The 27316-nt window shown below is 55.7% G+C and overlaps 24 non-coding genes across 24 annotated transcripts; all 24 read right to left on the reverse strand.

Annotated features, from left to right (window-relative positions):
* Window positions 1-791: 791 nt before the first annotated feature.
* On the reverse strand, window positions 792-864 carry trnak-uuu (transfer RNA lysine (anticodon UUU)). The gene has a single exon. It is a non-coding gene; the product is annotated as a tRNA-Lys (tRNA).
* A 1071-nt stretch (window positions 865-1935) lies between these two features.
* Window positions 1936-2008, reverse strand: trnak-cuu (transfer RNA lysine (anticodon CUU)). Its single transcript has one exon. It is a non-coding gene; the product is annotated as a tRNA-Lys (tRNA).
* A 1070-nt stretch (window positions 2009-3078) lies between these two features.
* Window positions 3079-3151, reverse strand: trnak-uuu (transfer RNA lysine (anticodon UUU)). Its single transcript has one exon. It is a non-coding gene; the product is annotated as a tRNA-Lys (tRNA).
* A 1070-nt stretch (window positions 3152-4221) lies between these two features.
* Window positions 4222-4294, reverse strand: trnak-cuu (transfer RNA lysine (anticodon CUU)). The gene has a single exon. It is a non-coding gene; the product is annotated as a tRNA-Lys (tRNA).
* Window positions 4295-5364: 1070 nt separating this feature from the next.
* On the reverse strand, window positions 5365-5437 carry trnak-uuu (transfer RNA lysine (anticodon UUU)). Its single transcript has one exon. It is a non-coding gene; the product is annotated as a tRNA-Lys (tRNA).
* A 1071-nt stretch (window positions 5438-6508) lies between these two features.
* trnak-cuu (transfer RNA lysine (anticodon CUU)) lies at window positions 6509-6581 on the reverse strand. Its single transcript has one exon. It is a non-coding gene; the product is annotated as a tRNA-Lys (tRNA).
* Window positions 6582-7651: 1070 nt separating this feature from the next.
* Window positions 7652-7724, reverse strand: trnak-uuu (transfer RNA lysine (anticodon UUU)). Its single transcript has one exon. It is a non-coding gene; the product is annotated as a tRNA-Lys (tRNA).
* A 1070-nt stretch (window positions 7725-8794) lies between these two features.
* trnak-uuu (transfer RNA lysine (anticodon UUU)) lies at window positions 8795-8867 on the reverse strand. The gene has a single exon. It is a non-coding gene; the product is annotated as a tRNA-Lys (tRNA).
* Window positions 8868-9938: 1071 nt separating this feature from the next.
* On the reverse strand, window positions 9939-10011 carry trnak-uuu (transfer RNA lysine (anticodon UUU)). The gene has a single exon. It is a non-coding gene; the product is annotated as a tRNA-Lys (tRNA).
* Window positions 10012-11082: 1071 nt separating this feature from the next.
* Window positions 11083-11155, reverse strand: trnak-uuu (transfer RNA lysine (anticodon UUU)). Its single transcript has one exon. It is a non-coding gene; the product is annotated as a tRNA-Lys (tRNA).
* A 1071-nt stretch (window positions 11156-12226) lies between these two features.
* Window positions 12227-12299, reverse strand: trnak-uuu (transfer RNA lysine (anticodon UUU)). The gene has a single exon. It is a non-coding gene; the product is annotated as a tRNA-Lys (tRNA).
* Window positions 12300-13370: 1071 nt separating this feature from the next.
* trnak-uuu (transfer RNA lysine (anticodon UUU)) lies at window positions 13371-13443 on the reverse strand. Its single transcript has one exon. It is a non-coding gene; the product is annotated as a tRNA-Lys (tRNA).
* A 1071-nt stretch (window positions 13444-14514) lies between these two features.
* Window positions 14515-14587, reverse strand: trnak-uuu (transfer RNA lysine (anticodon UUU)). The gene has a single exon. It is a non-coding gene; the product is annotated as a tRNA-Lys (tRNA).
* A 1071-nt stretch (window positions 14588-15658) lies between these two features.
* Window positions 15659-15731, reverse strand: trnak-uuu (transfer RNA lysine (anticodon UUU)). Its single transcript has one exon. It is a non-coding gene; the product is annotated as a tRNA-Lys (tRNA).
* Window positions 15732-16801: 1070 nt separating this feature from the next.
* trnak-uuu (transfer RNA lysine (anticodon UUU)) lies at window positions 16802-16874 on the reverse strand. The gene has a single exon. It is a non-coding gene; the product is annotated as a tRNA-Lys (tRNA).
* Window positions 16875-17945: 1071 nt separating this feature from the next.
* On the reverse strand, window positions 17946-18018 carry trnak-cuu (transfer RNA lysine (anticodon CUU)). Its single transcript has one exon. It is a non-coding gene; the product is annotated as a tRNA-Lys (tRNA).
* A 1070-nt stretch (window positions 18019-19088) lies between these two features.
* Window positions 19089-19161, reverse strand: trnak-uuu (transfer RNA lysine (anticodon UUU)). The gene has a single exon. It is a non-coding gene; the product is annotated as a tRNA-Lys (tRNA).
* A 1071-nt stretch (window positions 19162-20232) lies between these two features.
* On the reverse strand, window positions 20233-20305 carry trnak-cuu (transfer RNA lysine (anticodon CUU)). Its single transcript has one exon. It is a non-coding gene; the product is annotated as a tRNA-Lys (tRNA).
* Window positions 20306-21375: 1070 nt separating this feature from the next.
* On the reverse strand, window positions 21376-21448 carry trnak-uuu (transfer RNA lysine (anticodon UUU)). Its single transcript has one exon. It is a non-coding gene; the product is annotated as a tRNA-Lys (tRNA).
* A 1071-nt stretch (window positions 21449-22519) lies between these two features.
* trnak-cuu (transfer RNA lysine (anticodon CUU)) lies at window positions 22520-22592 on the reverse strand. Its single transcript has one exon. It is a non-coding gene; the product is annotated as a tRNA-Lys (tRNA).
* Window positions 22593-23662: 1070 nt separating this feature from the next.
* On the reverse strand, window positions 23663-23735 carry trnak-uuu (transfer RNA lysine (anticodon UUU)). Its single transcript has one exon. It is a non-coding gene; the product is annotated as a tRNA-Lys (tRNA).
* Window positions 23736-24806: 1071 nt separating this feature from the next.
* On the reverse strand, window positions 24807-24879 carry trnak-cuu (transfer RNA lysine (anticodon CUU)). The gene has a single exon. It is a non-coding gene; the product is annotated as a tRNA-Lys (tRNA).
* Window positions 24880-25949: 1070 nt separating this feature from the next.
* trnak-cuu (transfer RNA lysine (anticodon CUU)) lies at window positions 25950-26022 on the reverse strand. The gene has a single exon. It is a non-coding gene; the product is annotated as a tRNA-Lys (tRNA).
* Window positions 26023-27092: 1070 nt separating this feature from the next.
* Window positions 27093-27165, reverse strand: trnak-uuu (transfer RNA lysine (anticodon UUU)). Its single transcript has one exon. It is a non-coding gene; the product is annotated as a tRNA-Lys (tRNA).
* Window positions 27166-27316: the final 151 nt, after the last annotated feature.

Here is a 27316-nt window from a genome sequence, read left to right on the forward strand (position 1 = left end):
AGTAAGAACGGTGCTCATGAGACGGCCTCATCATCAACCCTCCAACACCACGCGCCGTCCCTACCCCCAGCATCCACTCTCTGCTCGAAACAATCCACCCCACCACAAAGCCGCAGACACCGACACTCCCACACGCACGGCCACATCACCATCAGCTCCAAACCAAGGAAGATGTGCATGAAGGTTCCGTTGGACGTGTCTGAGTTGATTTGAAAACAAAAGCAGACCATCGATGAGAGCAGTCTCCATAAATCGAAGCTTCAGCACCTGCAAATATAATCAGGATTTCACTGCTGCCTCCCATCGCCACGAACCCTTGGCGCATTCGAGCCTCGGGCGACTCCCTGTGTGGAGTTTGCACATTCTCCCCGTGTCTGCGTGGATTTCGTCCGACGGATCCGGTTTCCTCCCACAGTCCAAAGGAGTGCAGCGCAGGTGTTTTGGCCATGCTAAATTGCCCCTTGTTTTCAGGCATGTGCAGGTTCGGAGTCACGAGGTGGGGGTTTAGGTGTGTGGGGGATACTCTTGGGAGAGTCGGTAGCCTGTTTCCACAGTCGAGGGATTCTATGCTAATTTCTGATTTCGCGCATTTGGAGGACCTTAAAGAGATCAATTCAAACAGAAGCCACGCGTTCCGCGATTACGGCAGCAACTGCGACAGTTCGGAAATGCAGGCAAAACTGCCCTGTGCTTGCTTCCACCGCCACAATGTAAGGGCCATTGAGTCTGATTTGTTAGCACTGCCCTGCGCCTTCGCTGTTGTCCCGTGGCAGAGCGATTTAAAAGCGACCCGCCCGAGCAGGGACTTGAACCCTGGACCCTCAGATTAAAAGTCTGATGCTCTACCGACTGAGCTACCCGGGCTCGTGGCAGGCCGCCTGCCCGGCTACGGCTTTCCCTGCCTGAGCTGGAAAACACGTTCGCGCTTCACACTCTCGCGCAGCCATTCTGACACAATCCACGCGATTCAGTCGGAAAGACTGGCAGCCCCGGCTGTGCAGGGCCGATTCCAAGCCGCCGTCTCTCTTCATCATCCCCCCACTCCATTGCCGCACCGTCCTCTCTCTACTGTAGCAACCCTCCTCAACACACACCTCTGGCACCGTCAAAGCCATCAGCAAGCCTACAACACAGCACCGCCAAAGTAAGAACGGTGCTCATGAGACGGCCTCATCATCAACCCTCCAACACCACGCCCCGTCCCTACCCCCAGCATCCACTCTCTGCTCGAAACAATCCACCCCACCACAAAGCCGCAGACACCGACACTCCCACACGCACGGCCACATCACCATCAGCTCCAAACCAAGGAAGATGTGCATGAAGGTTCCGTTGGACGTGTCTGAGTTGATTTGAAAAAAAAAAGCTGACCATCGATGAGAGCAGTCTCCATAAATCGAAGCTTCAGCACCTGCAAATATAATCAGGATTTCACTGCTGCCTCCCATCGCCACGAACCCTTGGCGCATTCGAGCCTCGGGCGACTCCCTGTGTGGAGTTTGCACATTCTCCCCGTGTCTGCGTGGATTTCGTCCGACGGATCCGGTTTCCTCCCACAGTCCAAAGGAGTGCAGCGCAGGTGTTTTGGCCATGCTAAATTGCCCCTTGTTTTCAGGCATGTGCAGGTTCGGAGTCACGAGGTGGGGGTTTAGGTGTGTGGGGGATACTCTTGGGAGAGTCGGTAGCCTGTTTCCACAGTCGAGGGATTCTATGCTAATTTCTGATTTCGCGCATTTGGAGGACCTTAAAGAGATCAATTCAAACAGAAGCCACGCGTTCCGCGATTACGGCAGCAACTGCGACAGTTCGGAAATGCAGGCAAAACTGCCCTGTGCTTGCTTCCACCGCCACAATGTAAGGGCCATTGAGTCTGATTTGTTAGCACTGCCCTGCGCCTTCACTGTTGTCCCGTGGCAGAGCGATTTAAAAGCGACCCGCCCGAGCAGGGACTTGAACCCTGGACCCTCAGATTAAGAGTCTGATGCTCTACCGACTGAGCTACCCGGGCTCGTGGCAGGCCGCCTGCCCGGCTACGGCTTTCCCTGCCTGAGCTGGAAAACACGTTCGCGCTTCACACTCTCGCGCAGCCATTCTGACACAATCCACGCGATTCAGTCGGAAAGACTGGCAGCCCCGGCTGTGCAGGGCCGATTCCAAGCCGCCGTCTCTCTTCATCATCCCCCCACTCCATTGCCGCACCGTCCTCTCTCTACTGTAGCAACCCTCCTCAACACACACCTCTGGCACCGTCAAAGCCATCAGCAAGCCTACAACACAGCACCGCCAAAGTAAGAACGGTGCTCATGAGACGGCCTCATCATCAACCCTCCAACACCACGCCCCGTCCCTACCCCCAGCATCCACTCTCTGCTCGAAACAATCCACCCCACCACAAAGCCGCAGACACCGACACTCCCACACGCACGGCCACATCACCATCAGCTCCAAACCAAGGAAGATGTGCATGAAGGTTCCGTTGGACGTGTCTGAGTTGATTTGAAAACAAAAGCAGACCATCGATGAGAGCAGTCTCCATAAATCGAAGCTTCAGCACCTGCAAATATAATCAGGATTTCACTGCTGCCTCCCATCGCCACGAACCCTTGGCGCATTCGAGCCTCGGGCGACTCCCTGTGTGGAGTTTGCACATTCTCCCCGTGTCTGCGTGGATTTCGTCCGACGGATCCGGTTTCCTCCCACAGTCCAAAGGAGTGCAGCGCAGGTGTTTTGGCCATGCTAAATTGCCCCTTGTTTTCAGGCATGTGCAGGTTCGGAGTCACGAGGTGGGGGTTTAGGTGTGTGGGGGATACTCTTGGGAGAGTCGGTAGCCTGTTTCCACAGTCGAGGGATTCTATGCTAATTTCTGATTTCGCGCATTTGGAGGACCTTAAAGAGATCAATTCAAACAGAAGCCACGCGTTCCGCGATTACGGCAGCAACTGCGACAGTTCGGAAATGCAGGCAAAACTGCCCTGTGCTTGCTTCCACCGCCACAATGTAAGGGCCATTGAGTCTGATTTGTTAGCACTGCCCTGCGCCTTCGCTGTTGTCCCGTGGCAGAGCGATTTAAAAGCGACCCGCCCGAGCAGGGACTTGAACCCTGGACCCTCAGATTAAAAGTCTGATGCTCTACCGACGGAGCTACCCGGGCTCGTGGCAGGCCGCCTGCCCGGCTACGGCTTTCCCTGCCTGAGCTGGAAAACACGTTCGCGCTTCACACTCTCGCGCAGCCATTCTGACACAATCCACGCGATTCAGTCGGAAAGACTGGCAGCCCCGGCTGTGCAGGGCCGATTCCAAGCCGCCGTCTCTCTTCATCATCCCCCCACTCCATTGCCGCACCGTCCTCTCTCTACTGTAGCAACCCTCCTCAACACACACCTCTGGCACCGTCAAAGCCATCAGCAAGCCTACAACACAGCACCGCCAAAGTAAGAACGGTGCTCATGAGACGGCCTCATCATCAACCCTCCAACACCACGCGCCGTCCCTACCCCCAGCATCCACTCTCTGCTCGAAACAATCCACCCCACCACAAAGCCGCAGACACCGACACTCCCACACGCACGGCCACATCACCATCAGCTCCAAACCAAGGAAGATGTGCATGAAGGTTCCGTTGGACGTGTCTGAGTTGATTTGAAAACAAAAGCAGACCATCGATGAGAGCAGTCTCCATAAATCGAAGCTTCAGCACCTGCAAATATAATCAGGATTTCACTGCTGCCTCCCATCGCCACGAACCCTTGGCGCATTCGAGCCTCGGGCGACTCCCTGTGTGGAGTTTGCACATTCTCCCCGTGTCTGCGTGGATTTCGTCCGACGGATCCGGTTTCCTCCCACAGTCCAAAGGAGTGCAGCGCAGGTGTTTTGGCCATGCTAAATTGCCCCTTGTTTTCAGGCATGTGCAGGTTCGGAGTCACGAGGTGGGGGTTTAGGTGTGTGGGGGATACTCTTGGGAGAGTCGGTAGCCTGTTTCCACAGTCGAGGGATTCTATGCTAATTTCTGATTTCGCGCATTTGGAGGACCTTAAAGAGATCAATTCAAACAGAAGCCACGCGTTCCGCGATTACGGCAGCAACTGCGACAGTTCGGAAATGCAGGCAAAACTGCCCTGTGCTTGCTTCCACCGCCACAATGTAAGGGCCATTGAGTCTGATTTGTTAGCACTGCCCTGCGCCTTCGCTGTTGTCCCGTGGCAGAGCGATTTAAAAGCGACCCGCCCGAGCAGGGACTTGAACCCTGGACCCTCAGATTAAGAGTCTGATGCTCTACCGACTGAGCTACCCGGGCTCGTGGCAGGCCGCCTGCCCGGCTACGGCTTTCCCTGCCTGAGCTGGAAAACACGTTCGCGCTTCACACTCTCGCGCAGCCATTCTGACACAATCCACGCGATTCAGTCGGAAAGACTGGCAGCCCCGGCTGTGCAGGGCCGATTCCAAGCCGCCGTCTCTCTTCATCATCCCCCCACTCCATTGCCGCACCGTCCTCTCTCTACTGTAGCAACCCTCCTCAACACACACCTCTGGCACCGTCAAAGCCATCAGCAAGCCTACAACACAGCACCGCCAAAGTAAGAACGGTGCTCATGAGACGGCCTCATCATCAACCCTCCAACACCACGCGCCGTCCCTACCCCCAGCATCCACTCTCTGCTCGAAACAATCCACCCCACCACAAAGCCGCAGACACCGACACTCCCACACGCACGGCCACATCACCATCAGCTCCAAACCAAGGAAGATGTGCATGAAGGTTCCGTTGGACGTGTCTGAGTTGATTTGAAAACAAAAGCAGACCATCGATGAGAGCAGTCTCCATAAATCGAAGCTTCAGCACCTGCAAATATAATCAGGATTTCACTGCTGCCTCCCATCGCCACGAACCCTTGGCGCATTCGAGCCTCGGGCGACTCCCTGTGTGGAGTTTGCACATTCTCCCCGTGTCTGCGTGGATTTCGTCCGACGGATCCGGTTTCCTCCCACAGTCCAAAGGAGTGCAGCGCAGGTGTTTTGGCCATGCTAAATTGCCCCTTGTTTTCAGGCATGTGCAGGTTCGGAGTCACGAGGTGGGGGTTTAGGTGTGTGGGGGATACTCTTGGGAGAGTCGGTAGCCTGTTTCCACAGTCGAGGGATTCTATGCTAATTTCTGATTTCGCGCATTTGGAGGACCTTAAAGAGATCAATTCAAACAGAAGCCACGCGTTCCGCGATTACGGCAGCAACTGCGACAGTTCGGAAATGCAGGCAAAACTGCCCTGTGCTTGCTTCCACCGCCACAATGTAAGGGCCATTGAGTCTGATTTGTTAGCACTGCCCTGCGCCTTCGCTGTTGTCCCGTGGCAGAGCGATTTAAAAGCGACCCGCCCGAGCAGGGACTTGAACCCTGGACCCTCAGATTAAAAGTCTGATGCTCTACCGACTGAGCTACCCGGGCTGGTGGCAGGCCGCCTGCCCGGCTACGGCTTTCCCTGCCTGAGCTGGAAAACACGTTCGCGCTTCACACTCTCGCGCAGCCATTCTGACACAATCCACGCGATTCAGTCGGAAAGACTGGCAGCCCCGGCTGTGCAGGGCCGATTCCAAGCCGCCGTCTCTCTTCATCATCCCCCCACTCCATTGCCGCACCGTCCTCTCTCTACTGTAGCAACCCTCCTCAACACACACCTCTGGCACCGTCAAAGCCATCAGCAAGCCTACAACACAGCACCGCCAAAGTAAGAACGGTGCTCATGAGACGGCCTCATCATCAACCCTCCAACACCACGCCCCGTCCCTACCCCCAGCATCCACTCTCTGCTCGAAACAATCCACCCCACCACAAAGCCGCAGACACCGACACTCCCACACGCACGGCCACATCACCATCAGCTCCAAACCAAGGAAGATGTGCATGAAGGTTCCGTTGGACGTGTCTGAGTTGATTTGAAAAAAAAAAGCTGACCATCGATGAGAGCAGTCTCCATAAATCGAAGCTTCAGCACCTGCAAATATAATCAGGATTTCACTGCTGCCTCCCATCGCCACGAACCCTTGGCGCATTCGAGCCTCGGGCGACTCCCTGTGTGGAGTTTGCACATTCTCCCCGTGTCTGCGTGGATTTCGTCCGACGGATCCGGTTTCCTCCCACAGTCCAAAGGAGTGCAGCGCAGGTGTTTTGGCCATGCTAAATTGCCCCTTGTTTTCAGGCATGTGCAGGTTCGGAGTCACGAGGTGGGGGTTTAGGTGTGTGGGGGATACTCTTGGGAGAGTCGGTAGCCTGTTTCCACAGTCGAGGGATTCTATGCTAATTTCTGATTTCGCGCATTTGGAGGACCTTAAAGAGATCAATTCAAACAGAAGCCACGCGTTCCGCGATTACGGCAGCAACTGCGACAGTTCGGAAATGCAGGCAAAACTGCCCTGTGCTTGCTTCCACCGCCACAATGTAAGGGCCATTGAGTCTGATTTGTTAGCACTGCCCTGCGCCTTCGCTGTTGTCCCGTGGCAGAGCGATTTAAAAGCGACCCGCCCGAGCAGGGACTTGAACCCTGGACCCTCAGATTAAGAGTCTGATGCTCTACCGACTGAGCTACCCGGGCTCGTGGCAGGCCGCCTGCCCGGCTACGGCTTTCCCTGCCTGAGCTGGAAAACACGTTCGCGCTTCACACTCTCGCGCAGCCATTCTGACACAATCCACGCGATTCAGTCGGAAAGACTGGCAGCCCCGGCTGTGCAGGGCCGATTCCAAGCCGCCGTCTCTCTTCATCATCCCCCCACTCCATTGCCGCACCGTCCTCTCTCTACTGTAGCAACCCTCCTCAACACACACCTCTGGCACCGTCAAAGCCATCAGCAAGCCTACAACACAGCACCGCCAAAGTAAGAACGGTGCTCATGAGAGGGCCTCATCATCAACCCTCCAACACCACGCGCCGTCCCTACCCCCAGCATCCACTCTCTGCTCGAAACAATCCACCCCACCACAAAGCCGCAGACACCGACACTCCCACACGCACGGCCACATCACCATCAGCTCCAAACCAAGGAAGATGTGCATGAAGGTTCCGTTGGACGTGTCTGAGTTGATTTGAAAACAAAAGCAGACCATCGATGAGAGCAGTCTCCATAAATCGAAGCTTCAGCACCTGCAAATATAATCAGGATTTCACTGCTGCCTCCCATCGCCACGAACCCTTGGCGCATTCGAGCCTCGGGCGACTCCCTGTGTGGAGTTTGCACATTCTCCCCGTGTCTGCGTGGATTTCGTCCGACGGATCCGGTTTCCTCCCACAGTCCAAAGGAGTGCAGCGCAGGTGTTTTGGCCATGCTAAATTGCCCCTTGTTTTCAGGCATGTGCAGGTTCGGAGTCACGAGGTGGGGGTTTAGGTGTGTGGGGGATACTCTTGGGAGAGTCGGTAGCCTGTTTCCACAGTCGAGGGATTCTATGCTAATTTCTGATTTCGCGCATTTGGAGGACCTTAAAGAGATCAATTCAAACAGAAGCCACGCGTTCCGCGATTACGGCAGCAACTGCGACAGTTCGGAAATGCAGGCAAAACTGCCCTGTGCTTGCTTCCACCGCCACAATGTAAGGGCCATTGAGTCTGATTTGTTAGCACTGCCCTGCGCCTTCGCTGTTGTCCCGTGGCAGAGCGATTTAAAAGCGACCCGCCCGAGCAGGGACTTGAACCCTGGACCCTCAGATTAAAAGTCTGATGCTCTACCGACTGAGCTACCCGGGCTCGTGGCAGGCCGCCTGCCCGGCTACGGCTTTCCCTGCCTGAGCTGGAAAACACGTTCGCGCTTCACACTCTCGCGCAGCCATTCTGACACAATCCACGCGATTCAGTCGGAAAGACTGGCAGCCCCGGCTGTGCAGGGCCGATTCCAAGCCGCCGTCTCTCTTCATCATCCCCCCACTCCATTGCCGCACCGTCCTCTCTCTACTGTAGCAACCCTCCTCAACACACACCTCTGGCACCGTCAAAGCCATCAGCAAGCCTACAACACAGCACCGCCAAAGTAAGAACGGTGCTCATGAGACGGCCTCATCATCAACCCTCCAACACCACGCGCCGTCCCTACCCCCAGCATCCACTCTCTGCTCGAAACAATCCACCCCACCACAAAGCCGCAGACACCGACACTCCCACACGCACGGCCACATCACCATCAGCTCCAAACCAAGGAAGATGTGCATGAAGGTTCCGTTGGACGTGTCTGAGTTGATTTGAAAACAAAAGCAGACCATCGATGAGAGCAGTCTCCATAAATCGAAGCTTCAGCACCTGCAAATATAATCAGGATTTCACTGCTGCCTCCCATCGCCACGAACCCTTGGCGCATTCGAGCCTCGGGCGACTCCCTGTGTGGAGTTTGCACATTCTCCCCGTGTCTGCGTGGATTTCGTCCGACGGATCCGGTTTCCTCCCACAGTCCAAAGGAGTGCAGCGCAGGTGTTTTGGCCATGCTAAATTGCCCCTTGTTTTCAGGCATGTGCAGGTTCGGAGTCACGAGGTGGGGGTTTAGGTGTGTGGGGGATACTCTTGGGAGAGTCGGTAGCCTGTTTCCACAGTCGAGGGATTCTATGCTAATTTCTGATTTCGCGCATTTGGATGACCTTAAAGAGATCAATTCAAACAGAAGCCACGCGTTCCGCGATTACGGCAGCAACTGCGACAGTTCGGAAATGCAGGCAAAACTGCCCTGTGCTTGCTTCCACCGCCACAATGTAAGGGCCATTGAGTCTGATTTGTTAGCACTGCCCTGCGCCTTCGCTGTTGTCCCGTGGCAGAGCGATTTAAAAGCGACCCGCCCGAGCAGGGACTTGAACCCTGGACCCTCAGATTAAAAGTCTGATGCTCTACCGACTGAGCTACCCGGGCTCGTGGCAGGCCGCCTGCCCGGCTACGGCTTTCCCTGCCTGAGCTGGAAAACACGTTCGCGCTTCACACTCTCGCGCAGCCATTCTGACACAATCCACGCGATTCAGTCGGAAAGACTGGCAGCCCCGGCTGTGCAGGGCCGATTCCAAGCCGCCGTCTCTCTTCATCATCCCCCCACTCCATTGCCGCACCGTCCTCTCTCTACTGTAGCAACCCTCCTCAACACACACCTCTGGCACCGTCAAAGCCATCAGCAAGCCTACAACACAGCACCGCCAAAGTAAGAACGGTGCTCATGAGACGGCCTCATCATCAACCCTCCAACACCACGCGCCGTCCCTACCCCCAGCATCCACTCTCTGCTCGAAACAATCCACCCCACCACAAAGCCGCAGACACCGACACTCCCACACGCACGGCCACATCACCATCAGCTCCAAACCAAGGAAGATGTGCATGAAGGTTCCGTTGGACGTGTCTGAGTTGATTTGAAAAAAAAAAGCTGACCATCGATGAGAGCAGTCTCCATAAATCGAAGCTTCAGCACCTGCAAATATAATCAGGATTTCACTGCTGCCTCCCATCGCCACGAACCCTTGGCGCATTCGAGCCTCGGGCGACTCCCTGTGTGGAGTTTGCACATTCTCCCCGTGTCTGCGTGGATTTCGTCCGACGGATCCGGTTTCCTCCCACAGTCCAAAGGAGTGCAGCGCAGGTGTTTTGGCCATGCTAAATTGCCCCTTGTTTTCAGGCATGTGCAGGTTCGGAGTCACGAGGTGGGGGTTTAGGTGTGTGGGGGATACTCTTGGGAGAGTCGGTAGCCTGTTTCCACAGTCGAGGGATTCTATGCTAATTTCTGATTTCGCGCATTTGGAGGACCTTAAAGAGATCAATTCAAACAGAAGCCACGCGTTCCGCGATTACGGCAGCAACTGCGACAGTTCGGAAATGCAGGCAAAACTGCCCTGTGCTTGCTTCCACCGCCACAATGTAAGGGCCATTGAGTCTGATTTGTTAGCACTGCCCTGCGCCTTCGCTGTTGTCCCGTGGCAGAGCGATTTAAAAGCGACCCGCCCGAGCAGGGACTTGAACCCTGGACCCTCAGATTAAAAGTCTGATGCTCTACCGACTGAGCTACCCGGGCTCGTGGCAGGCCGCCTGCCCGGCTACGGCTTTCCCTGCCTGAGCTGGAAAACACGTTCGCGCTTCACACTCTCGCGCAGCCATTCTGACACAATCCACGCGATTCAGTCGGAAAGACTGGCAGCCCCGGCTGTGCAGGGCCGATTCCAAGCCGCCGTCTCTCTTCATCATCCCCCCACTCCATTGCCGCACCGTCCTCTCTCTACTGTAGCAACCCTCCTCAACACACACCTCTGGCACCGTCAAAGCCATCAGCAAGCCTACAACACAGCACCGCCAAAGTAAGAACGGTGCTCATGAGACGGCCTCATCATCAACCCTCCAACACCACGCCCCGTCCCTACCCCCAGCATCCACTCTCTGCTCGAAACAATCCACCCCACCACAAAGCCGCAGACACCGACACTCCCACACGCACGGCCACATCACCATCAGCTCCAAACCAAGGAAGATGTGCATGAAGGTTCCGTTGGACGTGTCTGAGTTGATTTGAAAAAAAAAAGCTGACCATCGATGAGAGCAGTCTCCATAAATCGAAGCTTCAGCACCTGCAAATATAATCAGGATTTCACTGCTGCCTCCCATCGCCACGAACCCTTGGCGCATTCGAGCCTCGGGCGACTCCCTGTGTGGAGTTTGCACATTCTCCCCGTGTCTGCGTGGATTTCGTCCGACGGATCCGGTTTCCTCCCACAGTCCAAAGGAGTGCAGCGCAGGTGTTTTGGCCATGCTAAATTGCCCCTTGTTTTCAGGCATGTGCAGGTTCGGAGTCACGAGGTGGGGGTTTAGGTGTGTGGGGGATACTCTTGGGAGAGTCGGTAGCCTGTTTCCACAGTCGAGGGATTCTATGCTAATTTCTGATTTCGCGCATTTGGAGGACCTTAAAGAGATCAATTCAAACAGAAGCCACGCGTTCCGCGATTACGGCAGCAACTGCGACAGTTCGGAAATGCAGGCAAAACTGCCCTGTGCTTGCTTCCACCGCCACAATGTAAGGGCCATTGAGTCTGATTTGTTAGCACTGCCCTGCGCCTTCGCTGTTGTCCCGTGGCAGAGCGATTTAAAAGCGACCCGCCCGAGCAGGGACTTGAACCCTGGACCCTCAGATTAAAAGTCTGATGCTCTACCGACTGAGCTACCCGGGCTCGTGGCAGGCCGCCTGCCCGGCTACGGCTTTCCCTGCCTGAGCTGGAAAACACGTTCGCGCTTCACACTCTCGCGCAGCCATTCTGACACAATCCACGCGATTCAGTCGGAAAGACTGGCAGCCCCGGCTGTGCAGGGCCGATTCCAAGCCGCCGTCTCTCTTCATCATCCCCCCACTCCATTGCCGCACCGTCCTCTCTCTACTGTAGCAACCCTCCTCAACACACACCTCTGGCACCGTCAAAGCCATCAGCAAGCCTACAACACAGCACCGCCAAAGTAAGAACGGTGCTCATGAGACGGCCTCATCATCAACCCTCCAACACCACGCCCCGTCCCTACCCCCAGCATCCACTCTCTGCTCGAAACAATCCACCCCACCACAAAGCCGCAGACACCGACACTCCCACACGCACGGCCACATCACCATCAGCTCCAAACCAAGGAAGATGTGCATGAAGGTTCCGTTGGACGTGTCTGAGTTGATTTGAAAAAAAAAAGCTGACCATCGATGAGAGCAGTCTCCATAAATCGAAGCTTCAGCACCTGCAAATATAATCAGGATTTCACTGCTGCCTCCCATCGCCACGAACCCTTGGCGCATTCGAGCCTCGGGCGACTCCCTGTGTGGAGTTTGCACATTCTCCCCGTGTCTGCGTGGATTTCGTCCGACGGATCCGGTTTCCTCCCACAGTCCAAAGGAGTGCAGCGCAGGTGTTTTGGCCATGCTAAATTGCCCCTTGTTTTCAGGCATGTGCAGGTTCGGAGTCACGAGGTGGGGGTTTAGGTGTGTGGGGGATACTCTTGGGAGAGTCGGTAGCCTGTTTCCACAGTCGAGGGATTCTATGCTAATTTCTGATTTCGCGCATTTGGAGGACCTTAAAGAGATCAATTCAAACAGAAGCCACGCGTTCCGCGATTACGGCAGCAACTGCGACAGTTCGGAAATGCAGGCAAAACTGCCCTGTGCTTGCTTCCACCGCCACAATGTAAGGGCCATTGAGTCTGATTTGTTAGCACTGCCCTGCGCCTTCGCTGTTGTCCCGTGGCAGAGCGATTTAAAAGCGACCCGCCCGAGCAGGGACTTGAACCCTGGACCCTCAGATTAAAAGTCTGATGCTCTACCGACTGAGCTACCCGGGCTCGTGGCAGGCCGCCTGCCCGGCTACGGCTTTCCCTGCCTGAGCTGGAAAACACGTTCGCGCTTCACACTCTCGCGCAGCCATTCTGACACAATCCACGCGATTCAGTCGGAAAGACTGGCAGCCCCGGCTGTGCAGGGCCGATTCCAAGCCGCCGTCTCTCTTCATCATCCCCCCACTCCATTGCCGCACCGTCCTCTCTCTACTGTAGCAACCCTCCTCAACACACACCTCTGGCACCGTCAAAGCCATCAGCAAGCCTACAACACAGCACCGCCAAAGTAAGAACGGTGCTCATGAGACGGCCTCATCATCAACCCTCCAACACCACGCCCCGTCCCTACCCCCAGCATCCACTCTCTGCTCGAAACAATCCACCCCACCACAAAGCCGCAGACACCGACACTCCCACACGCACGGCCACATCACCATCAGCTCCAAACCAAGGAAGATGTGCATGAAGGTTCCGTTGGACGTGTCTGAGTTGATTTGAAAAAAAAAAGCTGACCATCGATGAGAGCAGTCTCCATAAATCGAAGCTTCAGCACCTGCAAATATAATCAGGATTTCACTGCTGCCTCCCATCGCCACGAACCCTTGGCGCATTCGAGCCTCGGGCGACTCCCTGTGTGGAGTTTGCACATTCTCCCCGTGTCTGCGTGGATTTCGTCCGACGGATCCGGTTTCCTCCCACAGTCCAAAGGAGTGCAGCGCAGGTGTTTTGGCCATGCTAAATTGCCCCTTGTTTTCAGGCATGTGCAGGTTCGGAGTCACGAGGTGGGGGTTTAGGTGTGTGGGGGATACTCTTGGGAGAGTCGGTAGCCTGTTTCCACAGTCGAGGGATTCTATGCTAATTTCTGATTTCGCGCATTTGGAGGACCTTAAAGAGATCAATTCAAACAGAAGCCACGCGTTCCGCGATTACGGCAGCAACTGCGACAGTTCGGAAATGCAGGCAAAACTGCCCTGTGCTTGCTTCCACCGCCACAATGTAAGGGCCATTGAGTCTGATTTGTTAGCACTGCCCTGCGCCTTCGCTGTTGTCCCGTGGCAGAGCGATTTAAAAGCGACCCGCCCGAGCAGGGACTTGAACCCTGGACCCTCAGATTAAAAGTCTGATGCTCTACCGACTGAGCTACCCGGGCTCGTGGCAGGCCGCCTGCCCGGCTACGGCTTTCCCTGCCTGAGCTGGAAAACACGTTCGCGCTTCACACTCTCGCGCAGCCATTCTGACACAATCCACGCGATTCAGTCGGAAAGACTGGCAGCCCCGACTGTGCAGGGCCGATTCCAAGCCGCCGTCTCTCTTCATCATCCCCCCACTCCATTGCCGCACCGTCCTCTCTCTACTGTAGCAACCCTCCTCAACACACACCTCTGGCACCGTCAAAGCCATCAGCAAGCCTACAACACAGCACCGCCAAAGTAAGAACGGTGCTCATGAGACGGCCTCATCATCAACCCTCCAACACCACGCGCCGTCCCTACCCCCAGCATCCACTCTCTGCTCGAAACAATCCACCCCACCACAAAGCCGCAGACACCGACACTCCCACACGCACGGCCACATCACCATCAGCTCCAAACCAAGGAAGATGTGCATGAAGGTTCCGTTGGACGTGTCTGAGTTGATTTGAAAAAAAAAAGCTGACCATCGATGAGAGCAGTCTCCATAAATCGAAGCTTCAGCACCTGCAAATATAATCAGGATTTCACTGCTGCCTCCCATCGCCACGAACCCTTGGCGCATTCGAGCCTCGGGCGACTCCCTGTGTGGAGTTTGCACATTCTCCCCGTGTCTGCGTGGATTTCGTCCGACGGATCCGGTTTCCTCCCACAGTCCAAAGGAGTGCAGCGCAGGTGTTTTGGCCATGCTAAATTGCCCCTTGTTTTCAGGCATGTGCAGGTTCGGAGTCACGAGGTGGGGGTTTAGGTGTGTGGGGGATACTCTTGGGAGAGTCGGTAGCCTGTTTCCACAGTCGAGGGATTCTATGCTAATTTCTGATTTCGCGCATTTGGAGGACCTTAAAGAGATCAATTCAAACAGAAGCCACGCGTTCCGCGATTACGGCAGCAACTGCGACAGTTCGGAAATGCAGGCAAAACTGCCCTGTGCTTGCTTCCACCGCCACAATGTAAGGGCCATTGAGTCTGATTTGTTAGCACTGCCCTGCGCCTTCGCTGTTGTCCCGTGGCAGAGCGATTTAAAAGCGACCCGCCCGAGCAGGGACTTGAACCCTGGACCCTCAGATTAAAAGTCTGATGCTCTACCGACTGAGCTACCCGGGCTCGTGGCAGGCCGCCTGCCCGGCTACGGCTTTCCCTGCCTGAGCTGGAAAACACGTTCGCGCTTCACACTCTCGCGCAGCCATTCTGACACAATCCACGCGATTCAGTCGGAAAGACTGGCAGCCCCGGCTGTGCAGGGCCGATTCCAAGCCGCCGTCTCTCTTCATCATCCCCCCACTCCATTGCCGCACCGTCCTCTCTCTACTGTAGCAACCCTCCTCAACACACACCTCTGGCACCGTCAAAGCCATCAGCAAGCCTACAACACAGCACCGCCAAAGTAAGAACGGTGCTCATGAGACGGCCTCATCATCAACCCTCCAACACCACGCGCCGTCCCTACCCCCAGCATCCACTCTCTGCTCGAAACAATCCACCCCACCACAAAGCCGCAGACACCGACACTCCCACACGCACGGCCACATCACCATCAGCTCCAAACCAAGGAAGATGTGCATGAAGGTTCCGTTGGACGTGTCTGAGTTGATTTGAAAAAAAAAAGCTGACCATCGATGAGAGCAGTCTCCATAAATCGAAGCTTCAGCACCTGCAAATATAATCAGGATTTCACTGCTGCCTCCCATCGCCACGAACCCTTGGCGCATTCGAGCCTCGGGCGACTCCCTGTGTGGAGTTTGCACATTCTCCCCGTGTCTGCGTGGATTTCGTCCGACGGATCCGGTTTCCTCCCACAGTCCAAAGGAGTGCAGCGCAGGTGTTTTGGCCATGCTAAATTGCCCCTTGTTTTCAGGCATGTGCAGGTTCGGAGTCACGAGGTGGGGGTTTAGGTGTGTGGGGGATACTCTTGGGAGAGTCGGTAGCCTGTTTCCACAGTCGAGGGATTCTATGCTAATTTCTGATTTCGCGCATTTGGAGGACCTTAAAGAGATCAATTCAAACAGAAGCCACGCGTTCCGCGATTACGGCAGCAACTGCGACAGTTCGGAAATGCAGGCAAAACTGCCCTGTGCTTGCTTCCACCGCCACAATGTAAGGGCCATTGAGTCTGATTTGTTAGCACTGCCCTGCGCCTTCGCTGTTGTCCCGTGGCAGAGCGATTTAAAAGCGACCCGCCCGAGCAGGGACTTGAACCCTGGACCCTCAGATTAAAAGTCTGATGCTCTACCGACTGAGCTACCCGGGCGCGTGGCAGGCCGCCTGCCCGGCTACGGCTTTCCCTGCCTGAGCTGGAAAACACGTTCGCGCTTCACACTCTCGCGCAGCCATTCTGACACAATCCACGCGATTCAGTCGGAAAGACTGGCAGCCCCGGCTGTGCAGGGCCGATTCCAAGCCGCCGTCTCTCTTCATCATCCCCCCACTCCATTGCCGCACCGTCCTCTCTCTACTGTAGCAACCCTCCTCAACACACACCTCTGGCACCGTCAAAGCCATCAGCAAGCCTACAACACAGCACCGCCAAAGTAAGAACGGTGCTCATGAGACGGCCTCATCATCAACCCTCCAACACCACGCGCCGTCCCTACCCCCAGCATCCACTCTCTGCTCGAAACAATCCACCCCACCACAAAGCCGCAGACACCGACACTCCCACACGCACGGCCACATCACCATCAGCTCCAAACCAAGGAAGATGTGCATGAAGGTTCCGTTGGACGTGTCTGAGTTGATTTGAAAACAAAAGCAGACCATCGATGAGAGCAGTCTCCATAAATCGAAGCTTCAGCACCTGCAAATATAATCAGGATTTCACTGCTGCCTCCCATCGCCACGAACCCTTGGCGCATTCGAGCCTCGGGCGACTCCCTGTGTGGAGTTTGCACATTCTCCCCGTGTCTGCGTGGATTTCGTCCGACGGATCCGGTTTCCTCCCACAGTCCAAAGGAGTGCAGCGCAGGTGTTTTGGCCATGCTAAATTGCCCCTTGTTTTCAGGCATGTGCAGGTTCGGAGTCACGAGGTGGGGGTTTAGGTGTGTGGGGGATACTCTTGGGAGAGTCGGTAGCCTGTTTCCACAGTCGAGGGATTCTATGCTAATTTCTGATTTCGCGCATTTGGAGGACCTTAAAGAGATCAATTCAAACAGAAGCCACGCGTTCCGCGATTACGGCAGCAACTGCGACAGTTCGGAAATGCAGGCAAAACTGCCCTGTGCTTGCTTCCACCGCCACAATGTAAGGGCCATTGAGTCTGATTTGTTAGCACTGCCCTGCGCCTTCGCTGTTGTCCCGTGGCAGAGCGATTTAAAAGCGACCCGCCCGAGCAGGGACTTGAACCCTGGACCCTCAGATTAAAAGTCTGATGCTCTACCGACTGAGCTACCCGGGCTCGTGGCAGGCCGCCTGCCCGGCTACGGCTTTCCCTGCCTGAGCTGGAAAACACGTTCGCGCTTCACACTCTCGCGCAGCCATTCTGACACAATCCACGCGATTCAGTCGGAAAGACTGGCAGCCCCGGCTGTGCAGGGCCGATTCCAAGCCGCCGTCTCTCTTCATCATCCCCCCACTCCATTGCCGCACCGTCCTCTCTCTACTGTAGCAACCCTCCTCAACACACACCTCTGGCACCGTCAAAGCCATCAGCAAGCCTACAACACAGCACCGCCAAAGTAAGAACGGTGCTCATGAGACGGCCTCATCATCAACCCTCCAACACCACGCCCCGTCCCTACCCCCAGCATCCACTCTCTGCTCGAAACAATCCACCCCACCACAAAGCCGCAGACACCGACACTCCCACACGCACGGCCACATCACCATCAGCTCCAAACCAAGGAAGATGTGCATGAAGGTTCCGTTGGACGTGTCTGAGTTGATTTGAAAAAAAAAAGCTGACCATCGATGAGAGCAGTCTCCATAAATCGAAGCTTCAGCACCTGCAAATATAATCAGGATTTCACTGCTGCCTCCCATCGCCACGAACCCTTGGCGCATTCGAGCCTCGGGCGACTCCCTGTGTGGAGTTTGCACATTCTCCCCGTGTCTGCGTGGATTTCGTCCGACGGATCCGGTTTCCTCCCACAGTCCAAAGGAGTGCAGCGCAGGTGTTTTGGCCATGCTAAATTGCCCCTTGTTTTCAGGCATGTGCAGGTTCGGAGTCACGAGGTGGGGGTTTAGGTGTGTGGGGGATACTCTTGGGAGAGTCGGTAGCCTGTTTCCACAGTCGAGGGATTCTATGCTAATTTCTGATTTCGCGCATTTGGAGGACCTTAAAGAGATCAATTCAAACAGAAGCCACGCGTTCCGCGATTACGGCAGCAACTGCGACAGTTCGGAAATGCAGGCAAAACTGCCCTGTGCTTGCTTCCACCGCCACAATGTAAGGGCCATTGAGTCTGATTTGTTAGCACTGCCCTGCGCCTTCGCTGTTGTCCCGTGGCAGAGCGATTTAAAAGCGACCCGCCCGAGCAGGGACTTGAACCCTGGACCCTCAGATTAAGAGTCTGATGCTCTACCGACTGAGCTACCCGGGCTGGTGGCAGGCCGCCTGCCCGGCTACGGCTTTCCCTGCCTGAGCTGGAAAACACGTTCGCGCTTCACACTCTCGCGCAGCCATTCTGACACAATCCACGCGATTCAGTCGGAAAGACTGGCAGCCCCGGCTGTGCAGGGCCGATTCCAAGCCGCCGTCTCTCTTCATCATCCCCCCACTCCATTGCCGCACCGTCCTCTCTCTACTGTAGCAACCCTCCTCAACACACACCTCTGGCACCGTCAAAGCCATCAGCAAGCCTACAACACAGCACCGCCAAAGTAAGAACGGTGCTCATGAGACGGCCTCATCATCAACCCTCCAACACCACGCGCCGTCCCTACCCCCAGCATCCACTCTCTGCTCGAAACAATCCACCCCACCACAAAGCCGCAGACACCGACACTCCCACACGCACGGCCACATCACCATCAGCTCCAAACCAAGGAAGATGTGCATGAAGGTTCCGTTGGACGTGTCTGAGTTGATTTGAAAACAAAAGCAGACCATCGATGAGAGCAGTCTCCATAAATCGAAGCTTCAGCACCTGCAAATATAATCAGGATTTCACTGCTGCCTCCCATCGCCACGAACCCTTGGCGCATTCGAGCCTCGGGCGACTCCCTGTGTGGAGTTTGCACATTCTCCCCGTGTCTGCGTGGATTTCGTCCGACGGATCCGGTTTCCTCCCACAGTCCAAAGGAGTGCAGCGCAGGTGTTTTGGCCATGCTAAATTGCCCCTTGTTTTCAGGCATGTGCAGGTTCGGAGTCACGAGGTGGGGGTTTAGGTGTGTGGGGGATACTCTTGGGAGAGTCGGTAGCCTGTTTCCACAGTCGAGGGATTCTATGCTAATTTCTGATTTCGCGCATTTGGAGGACCTTAAAGAGATCAATTCAAACAGAAGCCACGCGTTCCGCGATTACGGCAGCAACTGCGACAGTTCGGAAATGCAGGCAAAACTGCCCTGTGCTTGCTTCCACCGCCACAATGTAAGGGCCATTGAGTCTGATTTGTTAGCACTGCCCTGCGCCTTCGCTGTTGTCCCGTGGCAGAGCGATTTAAAAGCGACCCGCCCGAGCAGGGACTTGAACCCTGGACCCTCAGATTAAAAGTCTGATGCTCTACCGACTGAGCTACCCGGGCTCGTGGCAGGCCGCCTGCCCGGCTACGGCTTTCCCTGCCTGAGCTGGAAAACACGTTCGCGCTTCACACTCTCGCGCAGCCATTCTGACACAATCCACGCGATTCAGTCGGAAAGACTGGCAGCCCCGGCTGTGCAGGGCCGATTCCAAGCCGCCGTCTCTCTTCATCATCCCCCCACTCCATTGCCGCACCGTCCTCTCTCTACTGTAGCAACCCTCCTCAACACACACCTCTGGCACCGTCAAAGCCATCAGCAAGCCTACAACACAGCACCGCCAAAGTAAGAACGGTGCTCATGAGACGGCCTCATCATCAACCCTCCAACACCACGCCCCGTCCCTACCCCCAGCATCCACTCTCTGCTCGAAACAATCCACCCCACCACAAAGCCGCAGACACCGACACTCCCACACGCACGGCCACATCACCATCAGCTCCAAACCAAGGAAGATGTGCATGAAGGTTCCGTTGGACGTGTCTGAGTTGATTTGAAAAAAAAAAGCTGACCATCGATGAGAGCAGTCTCCATAAATCGAAGCTTCAGCACCTGCAAATATAATCAGGATTTCACTGCTGCCTCCCATCGCCACGAACCCTTGGCGCATTCGAGCCTCGGGCGACTCCCTGTGTGGAGTTTGCACATTCTCCCCGTGTCTGCGTGGATTTCGTCCGACGGATCCGGTTTCCTCCCACAGTCCAAAGGAGTGCAGCGCAGGTGTTTTGGCCATGCTAAATTGCCCCTTGTTTTCAGGCATGTGCAGGTTCGGAGTCACGAGGTGGGGGTTTAGGTGTGTGGGGGATACTCTTGGGAGAGTCGGTAGCCTGTTTCCACAGTCGAGGGATTCTATGCTAATTTCTGATTTCGCGCATTTGGAGGACCTTAAAGAGATCAATTCAAACAGAAGCCACGCGTTCCGCGATTACGGCAGCAACTGCGACAGTTCGGAAATGCAGGCAAAACTGCCCTGTGCTTGCTTCCACCGCCACAATGTAAGGGCCATTGAGTCTGATTTGTTAGCACTGCCCTGCGCCTTCGCTGTTGTCCCGTGGCAGAGCGATTTAAAAGCGACCCGCCCGAGCAGGGACTTGAACCCTGGACCCTCAGATTAAGAGTCTGATGCTCTACCGACTGAGCTACCCGGGCTCGTGGCAGGCCGCCTGCCCGGCTACGGCTTTCCCTGCCTGAGCTGGAAAACACGTTCGCGCTTCACACTCTCGCGCAGCCATTCTGACACAATCCACGCGATTCAGTCGGAAAGACTGGCAGCCCCGGCTGTGCAGGGCCGATTCCAAGCCGCCGTCTCTCTTCATCATCCCCCCACTCCATTGCCGCACCGTCCTCTCTCTACTGTAGCAACCCTCCTCAACACACACCTCTGGCACCGTCAAAGCCATCAGCAAGCCTACAACACAGCACCGCCAAAGTAAGAACGGTGCTCATGAGACGGCCTCATCATCAACCCTCCAACACCACGCGCCGTCCCTACCCCCAGCATCCACTCTCTGCTCGAAACAATCCACCCCACCACAAAGCCGCAGACACCGACACTCCCACACGCACGGCCACATCACCATCAGCTCCAAACCAAGGAAGATGTGCATGAAGGTTCCGTTGGACGTGTCTGAGTTGATTTGAAAACAAAAGCAGACCATCGATGAGAGCAGTCTCCATAAATCGAAGCTTCAGCACCTGCAAATATAATCAGGATTTCACTGCTGCCTCCCATCGCCACGAACCCTTGGCGCATTCGAGCCTCGGGCGACTCCCTGTGTGGAGTTTGCACATTCTCCCCGTGTCTGCGTGGATTTCGTCCGACGGATCCGGTTTCCTCCCACAGTCCAAAGGAGTGCAGCGCAGGTGTTTTGGCCATGCTAAATTGCCCCTTGTTTTCAGGCATGTGCAGGTTCGGAGTCACGAGGTGGGGGTTTAGGTGTGTGGGGGATACTCTTGGGAGAGTCGGTAGCCTGTTTCCACAGTCGAGGGATTCTATGCTAATTTCTGATTTCGCGCATTTGGAGGACCTTAAAGAGATCAATTCAAACAGAAGCCACGCGTTCCGCGATTACGGCAGCAACTGCGACAGTTCGGAAATGCAGGCAAAACTGCCCTGTGCTTGCTTCCACCGCCACAATGTAAGGGCCATTGAGTCTGATTTGTTAGCACTGCCCTGCGCCTTCGCTGTTGTCCCGTGGCAGAGCGATTTAAAAGCGACCCGCCCGAGCAGGGACTTGAACCCTGGACCCTCAGATTAAAAGTCTGATGCTCTACCGACTGAGCTACCCGGGCTCGTGGCAGGCCGCCTGCCCGGCTACGGCTTTCCCTGCCTGAGCTGGAAAACACGTTCGCGCTTCACACTCTCGCGCAGCCATTCTGACACAATCCACGCGATTCAGTCGGAAAGACTGGCAGCCCCGGCTGTGCAGGGCCGATTCCAAGCCGCCGTCTCTCTTCATCATCCCCCCACTCCATTGCCGCACCGTCCTCTCTCTACTGTAGCAACCCTCCTCAACACACACCTCTGGCACCGTCAAAGCCATCAGCAAGCCTACAACACAGCACCGCCAAAGTAAGAACGGTGCTCATGAGACGGCCTCATCATCAACCCTCCAACACCACGCCCCGTCCCTACCCCCAGCATCCACTCTCTGCTCGAAACAATCCACCCCACCACAAAGCCGCAGACACCGACACTCCCACACGCACGGCCACATCACCATCAGCTCCAAACCAAGGAAGATGTGCATGAAGGTTCCGTTGGACGTGTCTGAGTTGATTTGAAAAAAAAAAGCTGACCATCGATGAGAGCAGTCTCCATAAATCGAAGCTTCAGCACCTGCAAATATAATCAGGATTTCACTGCTGCCTCCCATCGCCACGAACCCTTGGCGCATTCGAGCCTCGGGCGACTCCCTGTGTGGAGTTTGCACATTCTCCCCGTGTCTGCGTGGATTTCGTCCGACGGATCCGGTTTCCTCCCACAGTCCAAAGGAGTGCAGCGCAGGTGTTTTGGCCATGCTAAATTGCCCCTTGTTTTCAGGCATGTGCAGGTTCGGAGTCACGAGGTGGGGGTTTAGGTGTGTGGGGGATACTCTTGGGAGAGTCGGTAGCCTGTTTCCACAGTCGAGGGATTCTATGCTAATTTCTGATTTCGCGCATTTGGAGGACCTTAAAGAGATCAATTCAAACAGAAGCCACGCGTTCCGCGATTACGGCAGCAACTGCGACAGTTCGGAAATGCAGGCAAAACTGCCCTGTGCTTGCTTCCACCGCCACAATGTAAGGGCCATTGAGTCTGATTTGTTAGCACTGCCCTGCGCCTTCGCTGTTGTCCCGTGGCAGAGCGATTTAAAAGCGACCCGCCCGAGCAGGGACTTGAACCCTGGACCCTCAGATTAAGAGTCTGATGCTCTACCGACTGAGCTACCCGGGCTGGTGGCAGGCCGCCTGCCCGGCTACGGCTTTCCCTGCCTGAGCTGGAAAACACGTTCGCGCTTCACACTCTCGCGCAGCCATTCTGACACAATCCACGCGATTCAGTCGGAAAGACTGGCAGCCCCGGCTGTGCAGGGCCGATTCCAAGCCGCCGTCTCTCTTCATCATCCCCCCACTCCATTGCCGCACCGTCCTCTCTCTACTGTAGCAACCCTCCTCAACACACACCTCTGGCACCGTCAAAGCCATCAGCAAGCCTACAACACAGCACCGCCAAAGTAAGAACGGTGCTCATGAGACGGCCTCATCATCAACCCTCCAACACCACGCGCCGTCCCTACCCCCAGCATCCACTCTCTGCTCGAAACAATCCACCCCACCACAAAGCCGCAGACACCGACACTCCCACACGCACGGCCACATCACCATCAGCTCCAAACCAAGGAAGATGTGCATGAAGGTTCCGTTGGACGTGTCTGAGTTGATTTGAAAACAAAAGCAGACCATCGATGAGAGCAGTCTCCATAAATCGAAGCTTCAGCACCTGCAAATATAATCAGGATTTCACTGCTGCCTCCCATCGCCACGAACCCTTGGCGCATTCGAGCCTCGGGCGACTCCCTGTGTGGAGTTTGCACATTCTCCCCGTGTCTGCGTGGATTTCGTCCGACGGATCCGGTTTCCTCCCACAGTCCAAAGGAGTGCAGCGCAGGTGTTTTGGCCATGCTAAATTGCCCCTTGTTTTCAGGCATGTGCAGGTTCGGAGTCACGAGGTGGGGGTTTAGGTGTGTGGGGGATACTCTTGGGAGAGTCGGTAGCCTGTTTCCACAGTCGAGGGATTCTATGCTAATTTCTGATTTCGCGCATTTGGAGGACCTTAAAGAGATCAATTCAAACAGAAGCCACGCGTTCCGCGATTACGGCAGCAACTGCGACAGTTCGGAAATGCAGGCAAAACTGCCCTGTGCTTGCTTCCACCGCCACAATGTAAGGGCCATTGAGTCTGATTTGTTAGCACTGCCCTGCGCCTTCGCTGTTGTCCCGTGGCAGAGCGATTTAAAAGCGACCCGCCCGAGCAGGGACTTGAACCCTGGACCCTCAGATTAAAAGTCTGATGCTCTACCGACTGAGCTACCCGGGCTCGTGGCAGGCCGCCTGCCCGGCTACGGCTTTCCCTGCCTGAGCTGGAAAACACGTTCGCGCTTCACACTCTCGCGCAGCCATTCTGACACAATCCACGCGATTCAGTCGGAAAGACTGGCAGCCCCGGCTGTGCAGGGCCGATTCCAAGCCGCCGTCTCTCTTCATCATCCCCCCACTCCATTGCCGCACCGTCCTCTCTCTACTGTAGCAACCCTCCTCAACACACACCTCTGGCACCGTCAAAGCCATCAGCAAGCCTACAACACAGCACCGCCAAAGTAAGAACGGTGCTCATGAGACGGCCTCATCATCAACCCTCCAACACCACGCCCCGTCCCTACCCCCAGCATCCACTCTCTGCTCGAAACAATCCACCCCACCACAAAGCCGCAGACACCGACACTCCCACACGCACGGCCACATCACCATCAGCTCCAAACCAAGGAAGATGTGCATGAAGGTTCCGTTGGACGTGTCTGAGTTGATTTGAAAAAAAAAAGCTGACCATCGATGAGAGCAGTCTCCATAAATCGAAGCTTCAGCACCTGCAAATATAATCAGGATTTCACTGCTGCCTCCCATCGCCACGAACCCTTGGCGCATTCGAGCCTCGGGCGACTCCCTGTGTGGAGTTTGCACATTCTCCCCGTGTCTGCGTGGATTTCGTCCGACGGATCCGGTTTCCTCCCACAGTCCAAAGGAGTGCAGCGCAGGTGTTTTGGCCATGCTAAATTGCCCCTTGTTTTCAGGCATGTGCAGGTTCGGAGTCACGAGGTGGGGGTTTAGGTGTGTGGGGGATACTCTTGGGAGAGTCGGTAGCCTGTTTCCACAGTCGAGGGATTCTATGCTAATTTCTGATTTCGCGCATTTGGAGGACCTTAAAGAGATCAATTCAAACAGAAGCCACGCGTTCCGCGATTACGGCAGCAACTGCGACAGTTCGGAAATGCAGGCAAAACTGCCCTGTGCTTGCTTCCACCGCCACAATGTAAGGGCCATTGAGTCTGATTTGTTAGCACTGCCCTGCGCCTTCGCTGTTGTCCCGTGGCAGAGCGATTTAAAAGCGACCCGCCCGAGCAGGGACTTGAACCCTGGACCCTCAGATTAAGAGTCTGATGCTCTACCGACTGAGCTACCCGGGCTCGTGGCAGGCCGCCTGCCCGGCTACGGCTTTCCCTGCCTGAGCTGGAAAACACGTTCGCGCTTCACACTCTCGCGCAGCCATTCTGACACAATCCACGCGATTCAGTCGGAAAGACTGGCAGCCCCGGCTGTGCAGGGCCGATTCCAAGCCGCCGTCTCTCTTCATCATCCCCCCACTCCATTGCCGCACCGTCCTCTCTCTACTGTAGCAACCCTCCTCAACACACACCTCTGGCACCGTCAAAGCCATCAGCAAGCCTACAACACAGCACCGCCAAAGTAAGAACGGTGCTCATGAGACGGCCTCATCATCAACCCTCCAACACCACGCGCCGTCCCTACCCCCAGCATCCACTCTCTGCTCGAAACAATCCACCCCACCACAAAGCCGCAGACACCGACACTCCCACACGCACGGCCACATCACCATCAGCTCCAAACCAAGGAAGATGTGCATGAAGGTTCCGTTGGACGTGTCTGAGTTGATTTGAAAACAAAAGCAGACCATCGATGAGAGCAGTCTCCATAAATCGAAGCTTCAGCACCTGCAAATATAATCAGGATTTCACTGCTGCCTCCCATCGCCACGAACCCTTGGCGCATTCGAGCCTCGGGCGACTCCCTGTGTGGAGTTTGCACATTCTCCCCGTGTCTGCGTGGATTTCGTCCGACGGATCCGGTTTCCTCCCACAGTCCAAAGGAGTGCAGCGCAGGTGTTTTGGCCATGCTAAATTGCCCCTTGTTTTCAGGCATGTGCAGGTTCGGAGTCACGAGGTGGGGGTTTAGGTGTGTGGGGGATACTCTTGGGAGAGTCGGTAGCCTGTTTCCACAGTCGAGGGATTCTATGCTAATTTCTGATTTCGCGCATTTGGAGGACCTTAAAGAGATCAATTCAAACAGAAGCCACGCGTTCCGCGATTACGGCAGCAACTGCGACAGTTCGGAAATGCAGGCAAAACTGCCCTGTGCTTGCTTCCACCGCCACAATGTAAGGGCCATTGAGTCTGATTTGTTAGCACTGCCCTGCGCCTTCGCTGTTGTCCCGTGGCAGAGCGATTTAAAAGCGACCCGCCCGAGCAGGGACTTGAACCCTGGACCCTCAGATTAAGAGTCTGATGCTCTACCGACTGAGCTACCCGGGCTGGTGGCAGGCCGCCTGCCCGGCTACGGCTTTCCCTGCCTGAGCTGGAAAACACGTTCGCGCTTCACACTCTCGCGCAGCCATTCTGACACAATCCACGCGATTCAGTCGGAAAGACTGGCAGCCCCGGCTGTGCAGGGCCGATTCCAAGCCGCCGTCTCTCTTCATCATCCCCCCACTCCATTGCCGCACCGTCCTCTCTCTACTGTAGCAACCCTCCTCAACACACACCTCTGGCACCGTCAAAGCCATCAGCAAGCCTACAACACAGCACCGCCAAAGTAAGAACGGTGCTCATGAGACGGCCTCATCATCAACCCTCCAACACCACGCGCCGTCCCTACCCCCAGCATCCACTCTCTGCTCGAAACAATCCACCCCACCACAAAGCCGCAGACACCGACACTCCCACACGCACGGCCACATCACCATCAGCTCCAAACCAAGGAAGATGTGCATGAAGGTTCCGTTGGACGTGTCTGAGTTGATTTGAAAACAAAAGCAGACCATCGATGAGAGCAGTCTCCATAAATCGAAGCTTCAGCACCTGCAAATATAATCAGGATTTCACTGCTGCCTCCCATCGCCACGAACCCTTGGCGCATTCGAGCCTCGGGCGACTCCCTGTGTGGAGTTTGCACATTCTCCCCGTGTCTGCGTGGATTTCGTCCGACGGATCCGGTTTCCTCCCACAGTCCAAAGGAGTGCAGCGCAGGTGTTTTGGCCATGCTAAATTGCCCCTTGTTTTCAGGCATGTGCAGGTTCGGAGTCACGAGGTGGGGGTTTAGGTGTGTGGGGGATACTCTTGGGAGAGTCGGTAGCCTGTTTCCACAGTCGAGGGATTCTATGCTAATTTCTGATTTCGCGCATTTGGAGGACCTTAAAGAGATCAATTCAAACAGAAGCCACGCGTTCCGCGATTACGGCAGCAACTGCGACAGTTCGGAAATGCAGGCAAAACTGCCCTGTGCTTGCTTCCACCGCCACAATGTAAGGGCCATTGAGTCTGATTTGTTAGCACTGCCCTGCGCCTTCGCTGTTGTCCCGTGGCAGAGCGATTTAAAAGCGACCCGCCCGAGCAGGGACTTGAACCCTGGACCCTCAGATTAAAAGTCTGATGCTCTACCGACTGAGCTACCCGGGCTCGTGGCAGGCCGCCTGCCCGGCTACGGCTTTCCCTGCCTGAGCTGGAAAACACGTTCGCGCTTCACACTCTCGCGCAGCCATTCTGACACAATCCACGCGATTCAGTCGGAAAGACTGGCAGCCCCGGCTGTGCAGGGCCGATTCCAAGC

The sequence above is a fragment of the Chiloscyllium punctatum genome, chromosome 24, assembly GCF_047496795.1.
Source record: "Chiloscyllium punctatum isolate Juve2018m chromosome 24, sChiPun1.3, whole genome shotgun sequence".
Classification (NCBI taxonomy): Eukaryota; Metazoa; Chordata; class Chondrichthyes; order Orectolobiformes; family Hemiscylliidae; genus Chiloscyllium; species Chiloscyllium punctatum.